Genomic DNA, 26,072 nt, shown 5'->3' on the forward strand with positions numbered 1-26,072 from the left:
AAATATTATATTAAAAAGGTTAAATTGAGGCATTAGTTGTAAATTGTTATATTAAGTTAAATTATATTTGAAATATATCATCGTAGTTTTAAACTTTCATCTGGAAACAATCGGAATAGCGATTTTTTTCTCCGGCAAAGAGTTCGTGTCCTTTAAAAAATTTATTAATTCTTTGATTTGGTGGGGGTGCGCGAGGCCCGAGCAGTAGTGCAACACTTAGGCGATGCATGAAGACCTTAATGGCAAGCTATTGTTAGGATCTTCCCCGATAAAAATATTAATTTAATATCATGTGAACCATTGGCCCACATATCAGATATTAAACTGATAAAAACAGACACTACACTTGATCTTGGCCAAAAGGCCGAGAAAGGTATAAATGAACAAGCTATCTGACTTTGTTTATATGGATGAGTTCGGCACATCTATCGAAAAGTATCTCGAGGTGGTACGGAACTCCAGGTACATATAAACTACTAATGTAAGCAATGCTGTAAAGCTTGGAATAAGATATGAATACGAATTGTTAGAGTACATACAAATTGACTTTTCCCTCAAAAATAAAAAATTATAAACTGTTGGAGTAAGTGCATAAAATGTTTTTCCAAAACATTCAATTAATAATATGCAAGTCAACTATTTTTTTATCACTCTTGGTGCATTACGAATTCCTATTCAGTTGCTTGCTGCAATTTTTATGCAACCACACCCAACAACAAATTTAGTATGTGGCGAGATTTGTGTTTTATTTTTGAAATTTAAACTGAAACTTAAACGGGAAAGCAATACCGGGTAACACCTTAAATATGAATGATGCGGAAAAACCGTGTTGTGAGAAACCATATGCGTCTTTAGTTTACACGGTTTTTGTCATTGTTGCGAAAATAAAATTAAAAAAACTCCACGTAAGAGGAGAATTAATTTTTAAGCACAATATGTCATCAAACATAAAAGAAAATGAAACCCTTAATGTGAATAAGATAATGGCGTAGTACAATATATATGCATGTTGATGTTTGTAATTGTGAATATTTACCTCACCTATCATTTCTTATTTTATATTATGATGAATTTATTTAGTGAGAGAGTATAAATTTATTTGCGCGTTAATAAGAGTTATTTTTACTAGCAAATATTCAATAAATAGTAATAACTTTAAATAAATGAAGTTTTTATTTAATTAATCCCGAATTTTAGATTTCGCAACCACAAGTTTAAAATCCCCTTAGTTTACCAGGTTTCATGAAATTTAGTAATATAACAAATTATGTAATATAGTTGGCGGGGTCGCACGAACACAAGCACCCTAACACAAATTATGATGTAGGCCCCGCCACTTGGGTAGACCTTAGGCAAGAACCCATCCAAAGTACAATGGAAGTCACTTCCCTACGCCTTGGACCTTAATGATCGCCCATTGACCCCATCCAGGTAAGTAACTTTTCATGTAGGCCGTATATCTCTATTCATAGAGTTGTTGGAATATTTTACCTTAGATCGGTCGATGTGGGAAGTTCTCAGAGCAGACTTTCGTTATCAACGATAGTGTAAATCTTGTGATGATGTATTTGACTATAATTTCTTAGTGCGATTGACATGTAATTTAAAATTTGGGAGTTATTTGTCATAAATAAAAAACACGAAGTATCTATATCTCCAAACGTAATTTCTTACACCACCGGTACCTTTATGCAGTTTGCGGCCAATTAGTGAAAATAGCTTTGGGTGACATAATAACTCGGTTCTTGAACATGGATCGAAATGAGGTACAATCTTTGTGCTTGAATCTGGAAAACCAGAACTTTATTATTTACTGTTGTGCATTCTATTATAAAGGGTGAAATTTAAACTATATTACTTATTGTCACGAAATATTATATTAAAAAGGTGAAATTGATGCATTAGTTGTAAATTGTTACATTAAGTTAAATTATATTTGAAATATATCGTCGTAGTTTTAAACTTTCATCTGGAAACAATCGGAATAGCGATTTTTTTCTCCGACAAAGAGTTCGTGTCCTTTAAAATAATTATTTATTTTTTGATTTGGTGGGGGTGCGCCAGGCCTGAGGAATAGTGCAACATTTAGGCAACGCATGAAGACCTCAATAGCAAGCTATTGTTAGGATCTTCCCCGATAAAAAAAAATTAATTTAATATCGTGTGAACCATTGACCCACATATCAGATATTAAACTGATAAGCACAGATACTACACTTGATCTTAGCCAAAAGGTCGAGAAAGGTATGAATGAAAAAGCTATCTGACCTTGTTTATATGGATGAGTTCGACACATCTACCGAACAGTATCTCGAGGTGGATGAGTTCGGCACATCTACCGAACAGATACTACACTTGATCCTATTCAATTGCTTGTTGCAAATTTTATGCCACCACACCCAAAACCAAATTTACTATGTTGCGAGACTTGTGTTTTATTTTCAAATTTAAACTGAAACTTAAACGGGAAAGCAATACCGGGGAACACCTTAAATATGAATGATGCAGAAAAACCGTGTTGTGAGAAACCATATGCGTCTATAGTTTACACGATTTTTTTCATTGTTGCCGGAAAATAAAATTAAAAAAACTCCACGTAAGAGGAGAATTAATTTTTAAGCACAATATGTCATCAAACTTAAAAGAAAACGAAACCCTTAATGTGAACAAGATAATGGCACAGTACAATAATGTGCATGTTGATGTTTTTAATTATGAATATTTAACTCACCTATCATTTCTTATATTATGTTATGATGAATTTATTTAGTGAGAGACTATAAATTCATTTCCGTGTTAATAAGAGTAATTTTTACTTGCAAATATTCAATAAATAGTAATAACTTTAAATAAATGAAGTTTTTAATTGATTTTTAGATTTCGCCACCCCAAGTTTAAAATCCCCTTGGTTTACTTAGATTTCAGGAAATTAAGTAATATGCGAGCCGCTAATAGAAATTAAGATGTATGTTCCACCAGTTGGGTAGACCTTAGGCAAGAACCCATCCAAAATACAATGGAAGTCACTTCCCTAGGCCTTGGACCTTAATGGTCGCCCATTGACCCCATACAGGTAAGTAATTTTTATGTAGGCCGTATATCTCTATTCATAGCGTTGTTGGAATATTTTACCTTTGATCGGTCAATTTGGGAAGTTCTCAGAGCAGACTTTTGTTATCAACGATAGTGTAAATCTTGTGATGATGTATTTGACTATAATTTCGTAGTGCGATTGACATGTAATTTAAAATTTGGGAGTTATTTGTCTTAAATAAAAAACACTGAATATCTATATCTCCAAACGTAATTTCTTACACCACCAGTACCTTTATGCAGTTTGCAGCCGATGAGTGATAATAGCTTTGGGTGACATAATAAATCGGTTCGTTGAACATGGATCGAAATGAGGTACAATCATTGTACTTGAATCTGGAAAATCAGAACTTTATTTTTTATTATCTTGCATTCTATTATAAAGGGTGAAATTGAAACTATATTACTTATTATCGTGAAATATTATATTAAAAAGGTGAAATTGAGGCATTAGTTGTAAATTATTACATTAAGTTAAATTATATTTAAAATATATCGTCGTAGTTTTAAACTTTCATCTGGAAACAATCGGAATAGCAATTTTTTCTCCGGCAAAGAGTTCGTGTCTTTAAAAAATTTATTTATTCTTTAATTTGGTGGGGTTGCGCCAGGCCCGAACAATAGTGCAACACTTAGGCGACGCATGAAGACCTCAATAGCAAGCTACTGTTAGGATAGTCCCCGATAAAAAAATTAATTTAATATTGTGTGGACCATTGGCCCACATATCAGATATTAAACTGATATGAAAAGATACTATAGTTGATCTTAGCCAAAAGGCCAAGAAAGGTATGAATGAACAAGCTATCTGACCCTTTTTATATGGATGAGTTCGGCACATCTACCGAAAAGTATCTCGAGGTGGTATGGAACTCCACGTACATATAAACTACTAATGTAAGCAATGTTGTAAAGCGTGGAATGAGATATGAATATGAATTGTTAGAGTACATACAAATTGACTTTTCCCTCGAAAAATAAAAAATAATAAACTGTTGGAGTAAGTGCATAAAATGTTTTTCCAAAATATTTAACTAATAATATGCAAGTCAACTGCTTTTCTATCACTCTTGTTGCATTACGAATTCCTATTCAGCTGCTTGTTGCAAATTTTATGCCACCACACCCAAAAACAAATTTAGTATGTTGTGAGACTTGTGTTTTATTTTCAAATTTAAACTGAAACTTAAATGGGAAAGCAATACCGGGTAACACCTTAAATATGAATGATGCGGAAAAACCGTGATGTGAGAAACCATATGCGTGTTTAGTTTCACGATTTTTATCATTGTTGCGAAAAATAAAATTAAAAAAACTCCACGTAAGAGGAGAATTAATTTTTAAGCACAATATGTCATCATACTTAAAAGAAAACGAAACCCTTAACGTGAACAAGATAATGGCGCAGTACAATATATGTGCATGTTGATGTTTGTGATTGTGAATATTCACCTCACCTATGATTTCTTATATTATATTATGATGAATTTATTTAGTGAGAGACTATAAATTCATTTGCGTGTTAGGTCACACACACTGTAGAAGGGGGTTGAATACAGTGTTTACTACAATCAAATCGAATTAAAGAACACAAGTAACAGAACACGGATTTTATTCAACATAATAAACTATATTACAATATGGAACTGTCCTCTCTCAGTGATGAACAAATTATCACGAGAGCTGCTCGGGTTATATAGAATAATAACTTCGATTAAGATAACACATATAGTGTAAACCCTATGTTTGTGTTTATATACTACACAGTTACAAGATAATCTTCTAATTGATATGGAATATAATTCTGCTTCATAATATATATCAATCAGGTATCTTTTCTTCCAAGTATTCTATTCTTCATAGAATTTTTCTCTATGCATATCTCTTCTTGTTTTAGTCTTGATCTTCTTTCCTTTCAATCAGTCGCCTGCCTTATCTGAAAGAAACCTTAAGTCCTGATATTATCTCCTGATAAATATCTTCTGATAACTTAAGTTCTGATAACTTAAGTTTTGATATCTTAAGTTCTGTCTTCAATATAAGTGCTGATTTCCAGTTAAGTACTGATTTGTCCTGTTAAGTAAGATCTGAAAACTAAACACAAATCATATTAGTCATGACATCACAAATATATCTAAAAATCTCCTCCAACTTGTAAATTAGCATAATATACAAGTTCAACAGATATTTGATGATGTCAAAAACATTAAGTACAAATGCATGAGAATTTGACTAGATAACTACAACTTACAGTCCTTGTAGCTTTACCATCTTAAGGACTGATAACAGCTTCAGTCTGTATACACTTCAGAATTTAAGCAGTTATAGATCTTTTACTTGGCTTTAATTTCTGATCTCTTTGATATCAGGAGTTGTTCTGAGATAATTCCTTAAAAGACTTCTCTCAACATATCAAGTTCATTAACCGTACTCCTTTTTGCATCTTTCAATTCAGCTGTATCTTCACCAGTTTGAAAAATAGCTGCTCTGAGATCATTTATCTTAGCTTTTCTTATCTCCTGATCTAGTCTGATCAGATATGCCTTGTCAGACTCTAGATTAAATTCCACAGCCTTATAACCCAGAAAAGTAGTTATGATCTTAGCAGAGTTAGACTTCATTTCGACAATATCACCTTTGTGATCTCTGTACTTGGGACAGTATGTGCTGTCAGACTTTACAGAATAAAGCTTCTTCTGTCTTTGAATTTGTGACTTTAAATAACCTGCAGCACTATCTGTTAATCTGTCTTTCACTTGAAGTAGGAATAGAACATGTTCCAGTTCCTCAAAATACTTCAGTGGTATTGCATTCTGCCTGATATGGTATACCCTTCCATCTGTCATAAAATATAACAAGATATGTTCTTTCAAAAAAGTATGGTAAACCATTTGTACAGATTCAAGTCGATTTAATCTTTCAGGAGTTGCTCCAACACCTGGTTCACTTAAGGAAGTTGGATCGTTGGTAATGTTATGTACTCTTCTTTCATCAGAACTACCCAATCCAGATTTATCTCTTGCTTCCTTTCCTGTAACAACTCTTGCTTCAAAACCACTTGTTGCAGTCTTCAAAGGTTGAGTCTGTTTAGCTTTGGTGAATCCTGGTAGGAGTATCTATGAAGGTTTAACATGAGCAATGTCAGAGGTTTCCTTTTCCTTATCTTCTGATATCAAGCCAACTTGAGCTATGTCAGAGGTTTCTTGCTTCACTATTATATCAGAACTTACTACATCTTGACTCTGAACAACATGAGCCATGTCAGAGGTTGTTTGAAAAATCTTCTTTGAAATCAGAGTAAGACTAGCATCTTCTTCATCATCAATTATTTCTTCATCCATGACTGGCATATAAACCTTTACAGGTTCATCAACTTTTTCTTTGCCCTGGACCTTGGATCAATTTCCACTTGTGATTTGGCTTTGGTTGCCTCAGAATTTGTTCTTTCCTTTATCACAATACCCTTAGGCTTTGGAAATTTCTTTTCAACAACAGAAGCTTTAGATTTTATCTTGACACCTTCTGCTTTGAGTCTAGCTTCTTCTTCCTTTTGACTCTCAAAGTCCATTTCTGGATTTTCTTTAAGAAATAACTCCTTTGAAATTTCTTCATCAAGTTCCAGATGTTCACCAGAACTTATCCTTTTACCAGTTTCAGAACTTATTCTTCTCCCAGTATCAGAACTTGTTCCTTGACTTGTAATTCTAGCTTTACTTGATGAAAATCCTTTTCCTTGACCTTGACCTCTACCCTTATTAGAGTTTCCCTGATCAATATTTCCATCATCCTTTCCCTTCAGTGTCTGAATAGATTTGCATTTGGACTTAATCACCTTCTCCCCCTTTTTGGCATCAGTAGGTAAAAAAAGTGAGACAAGCAATTCCACTGAGGATTGGATCTCATTGAGTTGAGTTTGCTAAGAAGCTTGATTCTTTAGAATTTCAAAAATCTGAGCTTGTTGCTTCTCCTGAGTTTTCTCAATGTTGGCAATTCTATCAAAGGCAGGCTTGAAAAATCTGTTCTTTTCAAGTTTGGTATTCATATCTTACTGGATCAAGGTTTTTTGAATTTTATTCACCTTGGCATGAGTTGTTGAGTGTTGACCTTGAAGGTCCCTAGTACTCAATGCAGTAACTCTCAGCTGTGCCTTGAAATACTCAGCAAGAATCTTTTCAGAAGGAACAAAACTAACTGTGTTCCATTCCGTAGTCCACTCCTTTCCTCTAGGAGTTTCACTCCAAGGTACTGGTGCTTCCTTAACAAACTTCTTGATTAGATCAGTTTTATTAACTGTTTGGTGAGGTGCATGTCCTGATGGACCAGCTGCATCAACATCTAAATTAGTAGCGGCTTCACCAGTAATATCTTCATTGGCAGCATCAGAACTTGTAGGTCCTGCAGGATCAGCATCCTCTGATAAAATAGCAGTATGTGAGGCTATAGAGGCTTCAACATCATCCTCTAAATTATGATCTACAGCCAAGTTCTGATCAACATCCAAAATTGGTGTTGTTGGTGGAGTGAGTTAAATTGGTGGAGCTTCCAAGTACAAAACCTCAGGCACAATCAAGTTATGAATATCAATTTCAGCACTTGTACCTGGTTCTTCAGTATGTACTGGATCAACTATAGGTGATATAGGAAGTGTAAGTATTCTGTCTTGAGCAGTTTCTGGTTGTACAGAAGGAAGTGATTCAATAACAATTGGTTCTGTTGAGATCAGATATTCCTGATCCCCTTCCTTAGCTGCTTCCACTACATCCCTTGAATCTGACTCAACTATGTCCCTGTGAGCTCTCTGTTTCTTTAATTTCTTCAAAGGTGGAGACACTGTAGGAGCTTGATCATCAGAATTTAACTTTCTAAGCCTTTTGAGGGGCCTAGAACTCCCAGTTACAGTATCTTTCTGAGAAGAGACCTTCTCAGCTTCTATAACAACAAGTTCTGATATTGGAACTTGTTCCTCAATATCTGATTTATCTCTCAGAATCATTCTCCTCCTCTTCTGTTAAGACTGAGGCACAGCCTTTGACCTCTTTGGTTTAGAAGATGAAGGCTTCACAGGATGTGCTGAAGGTTGAGGCTGAGAAGTTTGAGCTGTTTGTGTAGAAGTGGTAGGAGCTGATGGTTGAGGTTCTGATGGTTGGACATCAGGATATAATTCAGTGTATTTAACTGGATCATAGGTTATTAAGGCTTGTTTGAAAGATAAAGGAACTTGGAGGGGTCTTAACACAGCCTTCTTATTATCAATAGATAATAAGTCATTAAAAGCTCTTTTAGATAGTCTGAATGATGAAATTAATGCACTAGCTGATTGGGGCTTATCATCATAACAAAAACTATAAATAAGCTGACATAATCTAGCAAAGTAAACAGTATTTCTGTCTTCTGTCATTCTATCCCCAATGAAACCTAAAACAGCACTTGCATAATGAAAATCAGTTTGGTTAATGAGAGCATACCCGATTTGTTGGCTAAATATGGGGATTGCATCGAAATTAGAGCATTTGTTTGCAAAAGCCTTGGTTATGCAGTCAAAGAAGAAACTTCATTCCCTCCTTATGTAAGATCTCTTCAACTGACCCAGCTTTGCCAATGTCCTCTCATACCCCAGACTGGCCATCATGTTTTGAAGAACTGGCTCCTCAACAGTAGAATAAACACAGTTCTCAGGCAGCTGCAGTGCTTGTCGAACCGTGGCCAATGTCACGACATGCTCATCCTCCCCTGATGAAAAAATAATACTTGGGGACCCTTGAGCACCACCATCATCATATACTCCGCTTCTCCAGAACTCCAGCACTTGAGTACCAGAGACTGCATCAGGTTGAGTCAGAGCGTACCCAATATCAGAACTAGTAAGAAAGTCCTGAATGAAGTGAAGTTCTGATGGGGCTTCTGACTTGTTAAGAATAGCGGAGAAGTTAATAGGAACAAACTTAGCCCCATTGAAAATTACGTCTTTTGGTGCCATCTCTGTAAGAAATTAAGTAAATAAGAGTATGTTTGCAAAGTGTTTGTAAAAAGTCCTGAGAGAAAAACAACTTCAGAAAATAAGAGAGTGAGAGAGAGAGAGAGAAAGTAAAAGAGATTTAGAATAGAAAAGTAAGTAAAAGATTAGAAAATCTTTTATCTCTCATATATATACTTTCTCCACTCAACAGTTGTATTTTTGAAGCATGGGATACACTTTACACCTGGCACCATGTGAACAGTCAGTAAACGGTTAGAACAAGAGTTAATGGGCACGTAAAATAAGCAATAATTACCGTGCACATGCAGTTTTTCAGGACATACACGTTAACCACTAACCCATAATGATTATGACTGTTTTATCTCACATTAACCAATATTCTATAAAAATATTATAGTTCAAGTAATGACCAAAAATAAACCAAGTAAATAAATACTGTCACGTCACCATCAGAACTTGATTATGATCAGAATTTAAAAGTCATCAGAATATGTCTTCTTAACACGAAAAGTGAATGTTTATTCCTGTAATTCTTCACAAAAATACTGATATAGTTACATCAGAACTTAATCATCAGAACTTCCATCAGAACTTGTCCGCAGAATTTATGCAATCTGACACATAAACTGTTCATCTAAAATAACATTTATCACCACAGTAATTTTAATCATTCATATGGAGTGTAATTGTGTGCATTAAACTAAATATCAGACAAAAAGTAAAGTCTGATTCACTTCAGTACATCTTAGAAATAAGGCATAACTAAGAACTTTGCTCAAACTCTGTCATTATTCTGAAGTCTACTATAGAATGAGTTCATGCATGAGTCCACCTCAACTGTTTTGTGCTCATTTTATGCATCTTTTGAAATTCCTTTTTACAGTGGCTTCTCAGTGTAAGTGAGTCACGACTGCTTATCAGAATTTATGCTGCTATTAGAGTATTTCTCCAGTAATCATAGAGTATGAAAAGTCACCAAGAAAATTTTATTTTTCTTTTCTAATGCATATTACTTAATACCAGCAATACATTTGGGTCTTCCCTTCCATATTTTACTCTAGATCTCAAAGGAGTACCTGATATTTATTTATTTTTCTTTTCTTTTTCTTTTGATAAGTGAGGCTTATCAACACTTAGTACATCCATAAGATTTACAAACAATAGAACTTAACATATAAGAAGCACTATTCTAGTTTTTGACTTAGTAATAAGATACACAAAGTAAACTTCAACTAAGCTCAATATCAGAATTTGCTTGTGTTAAAAGATTTCCACATAAACAATTACTTCAAACATGGGATCTTTAGTATATTAAAGACTACTAGGTCAGCATCTAGCACAGTTATCCTCATTGGATTGAATAGTCACAGAAACATTCATATCACTATCAGAGTTTAGAAATTCACATCAGACAACAATCATCACTTAAGCAAATTTCAATTTAAGAACATAATACACAGAGATAGTAATATCTATAAATACTGATCATAAAGTCTGATGTATCAAAACATAAACTAGGCAGATTTAGAGAAAGAACCTGAAACCATTCCAAGTTCATTTACCAATCTTGTAAAAGTAGCTTCACACAATAGTATTGTGAAGATATCTGCTAGTTGTTGATCCGTTGGAACAAAATACAATTCCACTGTACCTTCATCCACATGTTCCCTTATGAAATGGTACCTAATGCTGATGTGCTTTGTCATTGAGTGCTGCACTGGATTACCCGTCATAGCAATAGCACTTTGATTATAACAGTAAATAGGGATTTTAGAAAATTCTAACCCATAATCCAGTAACTGATTCTTCATCCAAAGAATCTGTGCACAACAGCTTCCTGCAGCAATGTATTCTGCTTCTGTAGTTGATGTGGAAATTGACTTCTATTTCTTGCTAAACCAAGAAACCAATCTGCCTCCAAGAAATTGGCAGCTTCCACTTGTACTTTTCCTGTCAATTTTGCATCCTGCAAAATCTGCATCTGAGTAACCTATTAGATTAAAGTTTGATTCTCTAGGATACCACAATCCCAGATCAGTTGTACCCTTAAGGTACTTGAAAATTCTTTTCACAGCTGTCAAGTGAGGTTCTCTTGGATCTGCTTAAAATCTTGCACAGAGACAGGTAGCATACATGATATCAGGTCTCCTTGCAGTTAGATAGAGTAGAGAGCCAATCATACCTCTGTAATCAATAATATCTACTAATTTACCAGTATCCTTATCCAATTTTGTTGCAGTGGCCATAGGAGTGGATGCACTTGAACAGTCTTGCATTCCAAATTTCTTCAACAAATTTCTGGTGTACTTAGATTGACAAATAAAAGTTCCTTCTTCATTCTGCTTGACTTGAAGGCCCAGAAAATAGCTAAGTTCTCCCATCATACTCATTTGATATCTTGACTGCATTAGCTTGGCAAACCTTTTGCAAAGTCTGTCATTTGTAGAACCAAAAATGATATCATCAACATATATCTGCACCAAAAGTAAGTCCTTTCCATGGCTGAGGTAGAACAATGTTTTGTCAATAGTCCCTCTGTTAAATCCACTTTCCAGAAGAAACTGAGCTAATGTCTCATACCATGCTCTTGGAGCTTGCTTAAGGCCATAAAGTGCTTTATCTAGCCTGTAGACATGATTGTGAAATTTGGGATCTACAAAGCCTGGAGGTTGTTCAACATATACTTCCTCTTCCAATTCTCCATTAAGAAAAGCACTTTTCACATCTATTTGAAAGACTTTAAACTTTTTGTGAGCAGCATAAGCCAAAAATATCCTTATGGCTTCCAATCTAGCAACTGGTGCAAATGTTACATCATAATCAATTCCCTCCTGTTGAGAGTATCCTTTTGCAACCAGCCTTGCTTTATTCCTTGTAATTATACCATCACTGTCAGTTTTGTTTCTGAACACCCACTTTATACCAATAACAGACCTGTTCTTTGGTCTTGGCACTAGGGTCCAAACTTTATTTCTTTCAAATTCATTTAACTCTTCCTGCATTGCTTGCACCCAATCAGCATCTTGAAGAGCTTCTTCCACTTTCTTTGGTTCAGTCTGAGATAGAAAACAATGATAGAGACATTCATTTGATGTAGTTGTTCTAGTTCTGACACCTGTATCAGGATTTCCAATAATTAAGTCAGGTGTATGTGCTTTAGTCCACTTCCTTGCAGATGGAAGGTTATCTCTAGAACTGGATGCTCCCCCATGATCCATGCTGTCTCCATCAATATTTTCTAATGCTCCCCCTGAAATTATGTTCTTTGAGTTGGATCCTTCAGAATTTGAGTTTCCAGAAATATCAGAACATGAGTTTCCAGAATTATCAGAACTTGGCCCATCAGAACTTGAAGAGCCTTTTGTAGGTTCTGATGCTTCTTGAGATGTGATCGGATCTTCAATATGCTCCCCCTACACAGGTGCATTTTCCTTAGGCGTAGTCACCACAGTTTCAATAACATTAGAGTTTAATCCATCAGAGTTTGCAGTATCAGGATTTACAGAATCAGAATTTAAAACTTCATTTTCGAATCTCAGCTGATCATGATCATTGAAATTTTCAAGTCCAGTTATTTTCATATCATCAAAAGAGACATTGATAGATTCCATGAAAACCCTTGTTCTTAAATTGTAGACTCTGAAGGCTTTTGTGGAAAATGGATATCCAATAAAAATTCCTTCATCAGCTTTTAGATCAAATTTGGATAGCTGTTCAGGATGAGTCTTAAGAACAAAACGCTTGCATCCAAATACATGAAAATACTTCAGATTTGGCTTCTTTTTCTTCACCATCTTATATGGTGTTTTTCCATGCTTGTTAATGAGTGTAACATTCTGAGTAAAACAAGCAGTCTGCACAGCTTCAGCCCAAAAGTAGGTTGGTAACTTTGCTTCATCAAGCATAGTTCGTGCAGCTTCAATAAGAGTTCTATTCTTTCTTTCAACAACTCCATTTTGCTGTGGAGTTCCAGGAGCAGAGAATTCCTGCTTTATTCCATAGTCTTTGCAGAACTCTTCCATAATCAAATTCTTGAACTCAGTGCCATTATCACTTCTTATGATTTTCACAGAGTCTTTGACCAATTTATCCAGTTGTTTGACATGATCAATCAAGATAGATGCATTTTCACTTTTTGTGTACAAGAAATACACCCATGTGTATCTGGTGAACTCATCCACTATGACCATAACATATTTCTTCTTTGCAATAGACATGACATTGACTGGACCAAATAGATCAACATGTAGTAGGTGATAAGGCTCAAGAATTGATGATCCAGTCTTGCTCTTGAATGAAGATTTTCTTTGTTTTGCCTTCTGACAAGAATCACAAAGGCCATCAGGAGCAAATACTGATTTTGGCAGTCCTCTCACAAGATCTTTCTTGACTAGTTCATTTATATTATTGAAATTTAAATGAGAGAGTTTCTTGTGCCAATTCCAGCTTTCTTCAATTGATGCTTTACTTAACAGACAGATTGCAGAACCATCAATACTTGTTGAAAGCTTGGCTTCATAAATGTTACCATGCCTGTATCCTTTCAGAACAACTTTGCCTGTAGATTTGCTTACAACTTCACAGTGTTCTTCAAAGAAATCCACATGATAACCTCTGTCACAGATTTGACTCACACTCAGCAGATTGTGTGTAAGTCCTGAGATCAGAGCTACTTTTTCAATAATGACATTCCCAAGATTGATACTGCCATATCCCAGAGTTTTTCCCATATTGCCATCTCCATAAGAAACACCCGGGCCAGCTTTCTCCACAAAGTCTGATAGCAGGGCTTTATTTCCAGTCGTATGTCCTGAATATCCACTGTCCAGAACTAGGATGTTCTTCCTGTTGCCCTGTAATCACAAAGACCACTAATGATTAGTTTTAAGGACCCAGACTTGCTTGGATCCTTTGGTCTTATTAAGTTTGTTAACATTTGCAGCGGATTTAGCATCAGAGTTTATGTTAACAGTTTTTTTATCAGAATTTGCAATATCAAACTTTGCATCAGAACTTACACTAGAAGGAATAATGCTAACTTTATTTAAAGAAGGTTTTATTTGATAATAATCATAGTACACACTATGATATTCCTTATAAGTATAAATGGAATGCCATAAACTACCACAATAAAAACAAGGATTTTGTGGCTTATATCTAACAGACTGACTCTTAACTCCTGACTTTGAGGGTAAGGAGTTTATGTTCTTATTCTTCTTGCAAAAAGAAGCCAGATGGTTAGAATTTCCACAGTATGACATGTTTTTCTAGGAGCATTAGGAACAGGCTTATAATTATTACTTTTGTTCACACCTTCCTTTCCATTCCTATTTTTCCTAGGTGGCTTTACCTTGTTTACATTTTTAACCTATTTCAGCTTATGCTTAAGCTGCTTCTTAGTCATTAAGCTTATGTTAACTTCAGTTGGCTTATCCTGTTTAGTTTTGTCAGAAGTTAATTTCTCCTTAACTTCTGATTTCTCAATATCAGATTTTGGAGTTACAAACTTAACAAGATTTACCTTTGGTTTTTGTTTAACAACTATTGGCTCAGTTTCTACAGTTCCCTTACTGTTCTTATCATCTCCATAACCTAAGCCCTCTTTCCAGTTTCCACTACTAAGAATATCCAGAGTTGCTTTACCAGAGTTAGTCCAAGTCCTGATAATCTCTCTTTCCTTTTTTAACCCAGTTTTCTGAGTTTGATGGAACATGACTAACTCTTTTTCTAAATAATCATTCCTCTTTTTATAAGCAAGATTTTCAGAAGTTAATCTTTCACATGTTAAAGTTTGATCTTTATAACTAATGAACATGGTTTTAAGATATCTTCTCAACTCAGTAATATCATCAGTATGAAAGGCATAAGTAGTTTGAGGTACCTTTATGTCAGCAGTATCAGAACTGCTATCAGCATTTGCCATCAAGGCATAGTTTTCCTCATCCTCAGAATCTGAAGCATCTGACCAGTTTTCTTCTTTGTCACACGAGCTTTGCCTTTTTCACTTTTCCCTTTTCTGCAATCATGAGATATGTGGCCTTTCTCACCACAGTTGTAGCATTTAACATTTGAGTAATCTCCTCTGTCAGACTTTCCTCCTCTGCCTTCAGATTTTCTGAAACCTTTCTTATCAGAACTTGCACCTTTCCTGGAAGACTTCTTTCCTCTTCTGAATTTCCTGTATACAATCTTTGTGATTCCTTTCACCATAAGAGCACATAGCTTCATCATCTCTTCATCAAGGCCCATCTCAGGTATACTTTCAGTTTCTGAGTCATCATCACTATCAGAACTTGATGACTCAGTATCAGACTTTGTGATGAGAGCCTTTCCCTTGCCTTTCCTTGAGGCAGGTTCTTTAGGAATTTCCTCCTCAGCCACAAAAGCAATTGTCCTTGACTTACTTCCATTCCTCTTGCTTCTTTGTTCCATCTCAAGTTCATGAGTCTTGAGCATGCCATAAATTTCATCAAGAGTTGTTTCTTCAAGATTATAGTTGTCTCTTATTATTGTGGCCTTCAAATCCCATCTTTCAGAAAGAGCTAACAGGAATTTAAGATTTGAATCTTTAATATCATATTCCTTGTCCACTAGTGACAAGTCATTCAAGAGTTTGACAAATTTGTCATATAAATCAGTTAATGACTCATCAGGCTTTGAGTCAAAGTGCTCATACTCTTGAGTGAGTATAGTCTTCCTGTTATTCTTGATTGAATCAGTTCCCTGGCACCTTGTTTCCAAAGCATCCCATATCTTTTTTGCAGTATTGCATTGAATTACCCTGTTTGACATGACATTATCAAGGGCACTATGCAGCAAGTGTCTTACCTTTGCATCCTTTGCAATTGATGATATATCTTCAGCAGTGTAATCACTTTTCACCTTTGGTACAGACTTTGCTGGTTGACCTGCAACTTCCACAGAGAGTTTGGTTGGCATATGTGGTCCTTCATTAATCCTGTCTAGATATTCTAGATCTGTAGCTTCCAGAAACATAGCCATCTTCACTTTCCATATGGGATACTCAGAAGGTTTCAACATGGGAACTCTTATAGTCTCATATCGACTATGGGTTATGGTTTTTGGAGGTTCTTCAGTTTTGGTGGGCTTGGTTGGAGTTTCTGTTTCAGACATGATTGTTTTTGGATCTTAAACTGTATGTGTGTTAACAGATCTGCTCTGATACCACTTGTTAGGTCACACACACTGTCGAAGGGGGTTGAGTATAGTGTTTACTATAATCAAATTGAATTAAAGAACACAAGTAATAGAACACAGATTTATTCAACACAATAAAGTCTGTTACAATATGGAACTGTCCTCTCTCAGTGATGAACAAATTATCACGAGAGCCGCTAGGGTTACAAAGAATAATAACTTCGATTAAGATAACACATATAGTGTAAACCCTATGTCTGTGTTTATATACTACACAGTTAAAAGATAATCTTCTAATTGATATGGAATATAATTCTGCTTCCTAATATATATCAATCAGGTATCTTTTCTTCCAAGTATTCTATTCTTCATAGAATTCTTCTCCATGCATATCTCTTCTTGTTTTAGTCTTGATCTTCTTTCCTTTCAATTAGCCGCCTGCCTTATCTGAAAGTCACCTTAAGTCCTGATATTATCTCCTGATAAATATCTTCTGATAACATAACTTCTGATAACTTAAGTGCAATGGAAGTCACTTCCCTAGGCCTTGGACCTTAATGATCGCCCATTGACCCCATCCAGGTAATTAAGTTTTCATGTAGGTCGTATATCTCTATTCATAGCGTTGTTGGAATATTTTACCTTCGATCGGTCGATGCGGGAAGTTCTCAGAGCAGACTTTTGTTATCAACAATAATGTAAATCTTGTGATGATGTATTTGACTATAATTTCGCAGTGCGATTGACATGTAATTTAAAATTTGGGAGTTATTTTTCTTAAATAAAAAACAGGGAATATCTATATCTCCAAACGTAATTTCATACACCACTGGTACCTTTATGCAGTTTGCGGCCGATGAGTGAAAATAGCTTTGGGTGACATAACAAATCGGTTCATTGAACATGGATCGAAATGAGGTACAATCTTTGTACTTGAATCTGGAAAATCAGAACTTTATTTTTTATTATCGTGCATTCTATTATAAAAGGTGAAATTGAAACTATATTACTTATTGTCGTGAAATATTATATTAAAAAGGTGAAATTGAGTCATTAGTTGTAAATTATTACATTAAGTTAAATTATATTTAAAATATTTCGTCATAGTTTTAAACTTTCATCTGGAAATAATCGGAATAGCGATTTTTTTCTCAGGCAAAGAGTTCGTGTCTTTAAAAAATTTATTTATTCTTTGATTTGGTGGGGTTGCGCCAGGCCCGAGCAATAGTGCAACACTTAGGCGACACATGAAGACCTAAATAGCAAGCTATTGTTAGGATAATCCCCGTTCAAAAAATTAATTTAATATCGTGTGGACCATTGACCCACATATCAGATATTAAACTGATAAGAACAGATACTACAATTGATCTTAGCCAAAAAGCCGAGAAAGGTATGAATGAACAAGCTATCTGACCTTGTTTATATGGATGAGTTCGACACATCTACCGAAAAGTATCTCGAGGTGGTACAGAACTCCACGTACATATAAACTACTAATGTAAGCAATGCTGTAAAGCGTGGAATAAGATATGAATACTAATTGTTAGAGTACATACAAATTGACTTTTCCCTCGAAAAATAAAAAATAATAAATAGTTGGAGTAAGTGCATAAACTGTTTTTCCAAAATATTTAACTAATAATATGCAAGTCAACTGTTTTTCTATCACTCATGGTGCATTAAGAATTCCTATTCAGCTGCTTGTTGCAAATTTTATGCCACCACACCCAAAAACAAATTTAGTATGTTGCGAGACTTGTGTTTTATTTTCAAATTTAAACTGAAACTTAAACGGGAAAGCAATACCGGGTAACACCTTAAATATGAATGATGCAGAAAAACCGTGATGTGAGAAACCATATGCGTCTTTAGTTTCAAGGTTTTTGTCATTGTTGCGGAAAATAAAATTAAAAAAACTCCACGTAAGAGGAGAATTAATTTTTAAGCACAATATGTCATCATACTTTAAAGAAAACGAAACCCTTAACGTGAACAAGATAATGGCACAGTACAATATATGTGCATGTTGAAGTTTGTGATTGTGAATATTCACCTCACCTATAATTTCTTATATTATATTATGATGAATTTATTTAGTGAGAGACTATAAATTCATTTTCGTATTAATAAGAGTAATTTTTACTTGCAAATATTCAATAAATAGTAATATCTTTAAATAAATGAAGTTTTTAATTGATTAATCCCGAATTTTAGATTTCGCCACCACAAGTTTAAAATCCCCTTGGTTTACCAGGTTTCATGAAATTCAGTAATATAACAAATTATGTAATATAGTTGGCGGGGCCGCGCGAACGCAAGCCCCCTAACACAAATTATGATGTAGGCTCCACCACTTGGGTAGACCTTAGGCAAGAACCCATCCAAAGTGCAATGGAAGTCACTTCCCTAGGCCTTGGACCTTAATGATCGCCCATTGACCCCATCCAGGTAAGTAAGCTTTCATGTAGGCCGTATATCTCTATTCATAGCATTGTTGGAATATTTTACCTTCAATCGGTCGATGTGGGAAGTTCTCAGAGCAGACTTTTGTTATCAACGATAGTGTAAATCTTGTGATGATGTATTTGACTATAATTTCGTAGTGCAATTGACATGTAATTTAAAATTTGGGAGTTATTCGTCTTAAATAAAAAACACGAAATATCTATATCTCCGAACGTAATTTCTTACGCCACCGGTACCTTTATGCAGTTTGCGGTCGATGAGTGAAAATACCTTTGGGTGACATAATAAATTGGTTCGTTGAACATGGATCGAAATGAGGTAAAATCTTTGTACTTGAATCTGGAACTTTATTTTTTATTGTCGTGCATTCTATTATAAAAGGTGAAATTGAGGCATTAGTTGTAAATTATTACATTAAGTTAAATTATATTTCAAATAAATCGTCGTAGTTTTAAACTTTCATCTGGAAATAATTGGAATAGCGATTTTTTTCTCCGGCAAAAAGTTCGTGTCTTTAAAAAATCTATTTATTCTTTGATTTGGTGGAGGTGCGCCAGGCCCGAGCAATAGTGTAACACTTAGGCGACGCATGAAGACCTCAATAGCAAGCTATTGTTAGGATAGTCCCCGATAAAAAAATTAATTTAATATCGTGTGGACCATTGGCCCATATATCAGATATTAAACTGATAAGAACAGATACTATAGTTGATATTAGCCAAAAGGTCGAGAAAGGTATTAATGAACAAGCTATCTGACCTTGTTTATATGGATGAGTTCGGCTCATCTACCGAAAATTATCTCGAGGGGGTACGGAACTTCGCATACATATAAACTACTACTGTAAGCAATGCTGTAAAGCGTGGAATAAGATGTGAATATGAATTGTTAGAGTACATATAAATTGACTTTTCCCTCGAAAAATAAAAAATAATAAATTGTTGGAGTAAGTGCATAAAATGTTTTTCCAAAATATTTAAGTAATAATATACAAGTCAACTGCTTTTCTATCACTCTTGTTGCATTACGAATTCTTATTCAGCTGCTTGTTGCAAATTTTATGCCACCACACCCAAAAACAAATTTAGTATGTTTCGAGACTTGTGTTTTATTTTCCAATTTAAACTGAAACTTAAACGGGAAAGCAATACCGGGTAACACCTTAAATATGAATGATGCTGAAAAACCGTGTTGTGAGAAACCATACGCCTCTTTAGGTTCACGGTTTTAATCATTGTTGCGGAAATTAAAATTAAAAAAACTTCACGTAAGAGGAGAATTAATTTTTAAGCACAATATGTCATCATACTTAAAAGAAAACGAAACCCTTAACGTGAACAAGATAATGGCGTTGTACAATATATGTGCATGTTGATGTTTGTAATTGTGAATATTCACCTCACTTATAATTTCTTATATTATATTATGATGAATTTATTTAGTGAGAGACTATAAATTCATTTGTGTGTTAATAAGAGTAATTTTTACTTGCAAATATTCAATAAATAGTAATATCTTTAAATAAATGAATTTTTAATGGATTAATCCCGAATTTTAGATTTCGCCACCCCAAGTTTAAAATCCCCTTGGTTTACCAGGTTTCATGATATTTAGTAATATAACAAATTATGTAATATAGTTGGCGGGGCCGCGCGAACGCAAGCCCCCTAACACAAATTATGATATAGGCTCCACCACTTGGGTAGACCTTAGGCAAGAACCCATCCAAAGTGCAATGGAAGTCACTTCCTTAGGCCTTGGACCTTAATGATCGTCCATTGACCCCATCCAGGAAAGTAAGTTTTCATGTAGGCCGTATATCTCTATTCATCGCGTTGTTGGAGTATTTTACCTTCGATCGGTCGATGTGGGAAGTTCTCGAGCTGATTTTTGTTATCAACGATAGTGTAAATATTGTGATGATGTATTTGACTATAATTTCGTAGTGCGATTGACATGTAATTTAAAATTTGGGAGTTATTTGTCTTAAATAAAAAACACTGAATAACTATATCTCCAAAAGTAATTTCTTACATCACCGGTACCTTTATGCAGTTTACGGCCAATGAGTAAAAATAGCTTTGGGTGACATAATAACTCGGTTCGTTGAACATGGATCGAAATGAGGTACAATCTTTGTACTTGAATCTGGAAAACCAGAACTTTATTATTTATTGTTGTGCATTCTATTATAAAGGGTGAAATTGAAACTATATTACTTATTGTCTTGCAATATTATATTAAAAAGGTGAAATTGAGGCATTAGTTGTAAATTGTTACATTAAGTTAAATTATATTTAAAATATATCTTCGTAGTTTTAAACTTTAATCTGAAAACAATCGGAATAGTGATTTTTTTCTCCGCAAAAGAGTTCGTGTCGTTTAAAAAATTTATTTATTTATTTATTTGGTGGGGGTGCGCCAGGCCCGAGCAGTAGTGCAACACTTAGGCGATGCATGAAGACCTCAATAGCAAGCTATTGTTAGGATCTTCCCCGATAAAAAAATTAATTTAATATCGTGTGAACCATTGGCCCACATATCAGATATTAAACTGATAAGAACAGATACTACACTTGATCTTAGTCAAAAGGCCGAAAAAGGTATGAATGAACAAGCTATCTGACCTTTTTTATATGGATGAGTTCGGCACATCTACCGAACAGTATCTCGAGGTGGTACAGAACTCCACGTACATATAAACTACTAATGTAAGTAATGCTGTAAAGCGTGGAATATGATATGAATATGAATTGTTAGAGTACATACAAATTGACTTTTCCCTCGAAAAATAAAAAATAATAAACTGTTGGAGTAAGTGCATAAAATGTTTTTCAAAAACATTTAATTAATAATATGCAAGGCAACTGCTTTTCTATCATTCTTGGTGCATTACGAATTCATATTCAGTTGCTTGTTGCAAATTTTATGCCACCACACCAAAAAACAAATTTAGTATGTTGCGAGACTTGTGTTTTATTTTCAAATTTCAACTGAAACTTAAACGGAAAAGCAATACCGGAGAACACCTTAAATATAAATTATGCAGAAAAACCGTGTTGTGAGAAACCATATGCGTCATTAGTTTACACGATTTTTTTCATTGTTGCTGGAAAATAAAATTAAAAAAACTCCACGTAAGAGGAGAATTAATTTTTAAGCACAATATGTCATCAAACTTAAAAGAAAACGAAACCCTTAATATGAACAAGATATTAGCGCAGTACAATATATGTGCATGTTGATGTTTGTAATTGTGAATATTTACCTCACCTATAATTTCTTATATTAAATTATGATGAATTTATTTAGTGAGAGACTATAAATTCATTTGCGTGTTAATAAGATTAATTTTTACTTGCAAATATTCAATAAATAGTAATAGTAATAACTTTAAATAAATAAAGTTTTCATGTAGGCCGTAATCTCTATTCATAGCGTTGTTGGAATATTTTACCTTAGATCGGTCGATGTGGGAAGTTCTCCGAGCAAACTTTTTTTATCAACGATAGTGTAAATCTTGTGATGATGTATTTGACTATAATTTCGTAGTGCGATTGACATGTAATAAAATTTGGGAGTTATTTCTCTTAAATAAAAAACACGGAATATTTATATCTCCAAACGTAATTTCTTACTCCACCGGTACCTTTATGCAGTTTGCGGCCGATGAGTGACAATAGCTTTGGGTGACATAATAACTCCGTTCGTTGAACATGGATCGTAATGAGGTACAATCTTTGTACTTGAATCTGGAAAATCAGAAATTTATTATTTATTGTCGTGCATTCTATTATAAAGGGTGAAATTGAAACTATATTACTTATTGTCGTGAAATATTATATTAAAAAGGTGAAATTGAGGCATTAGTTGTAAATTGTTACATAAAGTTTAATTATATTTGAAATATATCGTCATAGTTTTAAGCTTTCATCTGGAAACAATCGAAAGAGCGATTTTTTTCTCCGGCAAAGAGTTCGTGTCTTTTAAAAAAAATTATTCTTTGATTTGGTGGGGGTGCGCCAAGTGTAACACTCCAAATCCGGGGTCAAGATTTGGTATCACTAAACAATCTTTACATAATTTGAAATGATATACAAATAACCCTTTAAACCTGATCATTTACAGGTTATGGTGTAAAACAAGAATCTAACCTTCTACAATTCATAACAACTAAAATACAAGTTTAAATACCTTTGTACAAGTTCCCTTGTCTAATTTTTCTAACATCTTCATCCTCTCGCAGTGAAGATCTTTCTAACTTCTGCTGTCTACTCAAAGCTATTCACTTTTATCCTCATTTGTTTATGAAAGAAATAAGAATTTACAAAGTGTTAGGAATATGTGTATTAGTTTGATGATAAGTTCAGCAAAACACTTAAGTAGAAATCTAGTGTTTGTAGCCTCAACGGATAAGACCATCTTGGCTATCCGTTGAAGGAGTAGCCTTACTTAGCAATAAGTTTGGTATTGTAGCACATCTCACTCTCTGATTTCAAGCTGTAATTCTTAGATGTTGTTAGGAGATAATCAGTCATGTTGACTACTAATGGATGTACAAATAGGAGGGCTAATTGTAAATATTTCATGCCTTGTAATTTTGTATAAGTGAAGAAGTGTCAACGGATATTGAAGACCTTCAACGGATGAGAAACTAAGCTTCAACGGATGCCTCTAATGCTTCAACGGATAATATCCATCAACGGATAAGTGCTTCAATGGATAAAGCTTCAACTGCTAGAGCATCAACGGATAAAGCCATCAACGGATGAAAGCTTCAACGGATGCACTCCTAGAGCATCAACGGATAAAGCCATCAACGGATGAAAGCTTCAACGGATGCTCAGTCTCATAGCAGTTGATAGTGACAGTTAACAAAGCTGACAGAGGCACATGGATTGACAGAGATGTGGTAGCCTATTTCAGGAACAGCAGAAAAAGCAGCCGTTTTTAGTCTGGTTCAAAATGGAAAGTCAACAGATAATTCCATATTACACTGGATAAAAATGGAACAGAAACAAGTGGAGAACTATTGTCTTATTGTACTTTATATTTGTCTTCACTTGTAAACTTGGTATATATAAACCAAGTAGTAGCTAGTAATTAGTAAGGAATTTTCCCTGAGCTGTTTAGAAATATCAAGAGAGAAAATCATCTAGTTTGTACTAGGAAGCAGCTGTGATTTAATTTTGAATCACAGATTTTCTGAAATAACACATCTCTGGTGGAACAACAAATCCACCAGAAAAGTTTTTAAGTTCTTTGTGTTCATTTCATTTGTGTTTGAATATATATCTGTCTGCATCAGCTCCAAGCAATTCACACACATTTGTTCACTCAAACACTTAGTCTTACAAACTGCTCAAAACTTGAAAAAGTTTTGAGATTTACATTCAACCCCCCTTCTGTAAATCTCATTGTTAGTCCACTGGGAATAACAATTGGTATCAGGGCAAGCTCTTAACATACAGAGAGTTTAAAGATCTATTCTGCTAACATCATGAGTAAGAAGGATATTGGTATAAAGATTCCAATCCTGGAAAGAGATAACTATCATCACTGGAAGGTGAAGATGCATTTACATCTTCTCTCTCAAGATGAAAGCTACATCAACTGCATTGAGAATGGTCCTCACATCCCACACAAAGTGGCCACAGCTGCTACTGCTACAGTTGCTGTTGGACAGTCTATTCCCAAGCCAAAGGCAGAATGGACTGTTGAAGATATTGAAGAAGTCCACAAGGACAAGAAAGCCATGAACATTTTGTTTAATGGCCTGGATCAAGATATGTTTGACAATGTCATCAATAGCCAAACTGCTAAGGAAATTTTGGATACTGTGCAGCTTATCTGTGAAGGCACGGAGCAAGTTAGAGAAAACAAAATGCAGCTTCTCATTCAACAATATGAATATTTCCACTTTGAAGAAGGAGAATCATTGAATGATACATTCAACAGATTTCAGAAACTATTGAATGGATTAAAGCTGTATGGGAGAATGTACCAATCAAGGACTCCAATCTAAAATTTCTAAGGTCTCTACCAAAGGAATGGAAGCCTATGACTGTTTCTCTAAGAAATTCTCAAGATTATAAGGACTTCACACTTGAAAGATTATATGGAATTTTGAAGACTTATGAACTTGAGATGGAGCAAGATGAGCTGTTGGAAAAGGGAAAGAGAAAAGGAGGATCAGTTGCACTTGTAGCTGACAGTGAAAAAGTTGAAGCCAGAAATGAGGGAAAGACAATGCCAAGTCTCAAAATTGGTACATGTAAATCAGAATCAAGCAAGGGTAAAGAGCAAGTTGCTGAGGATGAAGACAATTCCAGTCAGGATGAATCTGATGATATTGATGAACATCTGGCCTTTCTGTCCAGGAGGTTTGCAAAGATGAAGTTCAGGAAAAACACAAAGTTCACTAAGCCAAACAAAAACATGGTGGACAAATCAAAGTTCAAATGTTACAACTGTGGCATTAGTGGACACTTTGCAAGTGAGTGTAGGAAGCCAAATTCTGAGAAAAAGAAATTTGAGCAAGTTGATTACAAAAGGAAGTATTTTGATTTTCTCAAACAAAAGGAAAGAGCTTTTCTCACTCAAGATGATTGGGCAGCAGATGGGGTAAATGAAGATGATGATGTGGAATATGTCAACCTAGCCCTGATGGCTAATTCTGATGAAAATGAAACTAGTTCATCAAACAACCAGGTAATTACTACTGATCTCTCTCAGCTTTCTAAACATGAATGCAATGAAGCCATAAATGATATGTCCAATAAATTATATCATTTGTGTGTTTCTCTTAAATCACTAGCTAAAGAAAACACTAGGATCAAAGAAAATAATGTGTTTTTAAGTGATAGGAATGCTGTGTTAGAGAGTCAGGTAATTGAGCTTGAAAAGATTAAACTTAAATGCTTGACTGTCGAGAGTGAACTAGAAGAAGCTGTTAAGAAAGTAGAAATTCTTTCTAAACAGTTAAAAAGTGAGCAAGAGGTAATCAAGGCCTGGAAAACATCTAGGGATGTTGGTGTTCAAATTGCCAAGGTTCAGGGAATTGAATCATTCTGTGAGGATGCCTGGAAGAAAAACAAAAAGAAGTTAGAATTAATTGATGGATTGTCAACGGATGTGGAATCAACGGATGATGAAAGTTATCCGTTGAAGGAAGAAAAGGAGCATCCGTTGAAGGCTCATCAATTAAAACAGGCAAGTTCTTTTAAAAATAAAAAGAATGATTCAACTCTCAAGAACTTTGTCAGAGAAGGAGCTAATACATCCAGAGATGTCAGTAAGGTGAATATAGGACACATGACTTTAGATCAGTTGAAAGATAGGCTTAAGTTGGTTGAGGATAAGAAGGAAACTAAAA

At 34.7% G+C, this 26,072-nt stretch overlaps 9 non-coding genes and 1 pseudogene across 9 annotated transcripts; all 10 read right to left on the bottom strand.

Annotated features, from left to right (window-relative positions):
• Positions 1 to 181: 181 nt before the first annotated feature.
• LOC141681858 (U2 spliceosomal RNA) lies at positions 182 to 377 on the bottom strand. Its single transcript, XR_012559278.1, has one exon. It is a non-coding gene; the product is annotated as a U2 spliceosomal RNA (small nuclear RNA).
• Positions 378 to 1,280: 903 nt separating this feature from the next.
• Positions 1,281 to 1,439, bottom strand: LOC141681342 (U1 spliceosomal RNA). The gene has a single exon (XR_012558782.1). It is a non-coding gene; the product is annotated as a U1 spliceosomal RNA (small nuclear RNA).
• Positions 1,440 to 2,050: 611 nt separating this feature from the next.
• Positions 2,051 to 2,248, bottom strand: LOC141681846 (U2 spliceosomal RNA). Its single transcript, XR_012559268.1, has one exon. It is a non-coding gene; the product is annotated as a U2 spliceosomal RNA (small nuclear RNA).
• Positions 2,249 to 2,942: 694 nt separating this feature from the next.
• Positions 2,943 to 3,081, bottom strand: LOC141681514 (U1 spliceosomal RNA; annotated as a pseudogene).
• Positions 3,082 to 3,690: 609 nt separating this feature from the next.
• LOC141681924 (U2 spliceosomal RNA) lies at positions 3,691 to 3,886 on the bottom strand. The gene has a single exon (XR_012559339.1). It is a non-coding gene; the product is annotated as a U2 spliceosomal RNA (small nuclear RNA).
• A 13,543-nt stretch (positions 3,887 to 17,429) lies between these two features.
• LOC141681649 (U2 spliceosomal RNA) lies at positions 17,430 to 17,625 on the bottom strand. The gene has a single exon (XR_012559076.1). It is a non-coding gene; the product is annotated as a U2 spliceosomal RNA (small nuclear RNA).
• Positions 17,626 to 18,528: 903 nt separating this feature from the next.
• Positions 18,529 to 18,687, bottom strand: LOC141682111 (U1 spliceosomal RNA). The gene has a single exon (XR_012559513.1). It is a non-coding gene; the product is annotated as a U1 spliceosomal RNA (small nuclear RNA).
• Positions 18,688 to 19,240: 553 nt separating this feature from the next.
• Positions 19,241 to 19,436, bottom strand: LOC141681928 (U2 spliceosomal RNA). Its single transcript, XR_012559342.1, has one exon. It is a non-coding gene; the product is annotated as a U2 spliceosomal RNA (small nuclear RNA).
• Positions 19,437 to 20,338: 902 nt separating this feature from the next.
• LOC141682221 (U1 spliceosomal RNA) lies at positions 20,339 to 20,497 on the bottom strand. The gene has a single exon (XR_012559623.1). It is a non-coding gene; the product is annotated as a U1 spliceosomal RNA (small nuclear RNA).
• Positions 20,498 to 21,108: 611 nt separating this feature from the next.
• Positions 21,109 to 21,304, bottom strand: LOC141681662 (U2 spliceosomal RNA). Its single transcript, XR_012559088.1, has one exon. It is a non-coding gene; the product is annotated as a U2 spliceosomal RNA (small nuclear RNA).
• Positions 21,305 to 26,072: the final 4,768 nt, after the last annotated feature.

This window comes from Apium graveolens, chromosome 8 (assembly GCF_009905375.1).
Source record: "Apium graveolens cultivar Ventura chromosome 8, ASM990537v1, whole genome shotgun sequence".
NCBI lineage: Eukaryota > Viridiplantae > Streptophyta > Magnoliopsida > Apiales > Apiaceae > Apium > Apium graveolens.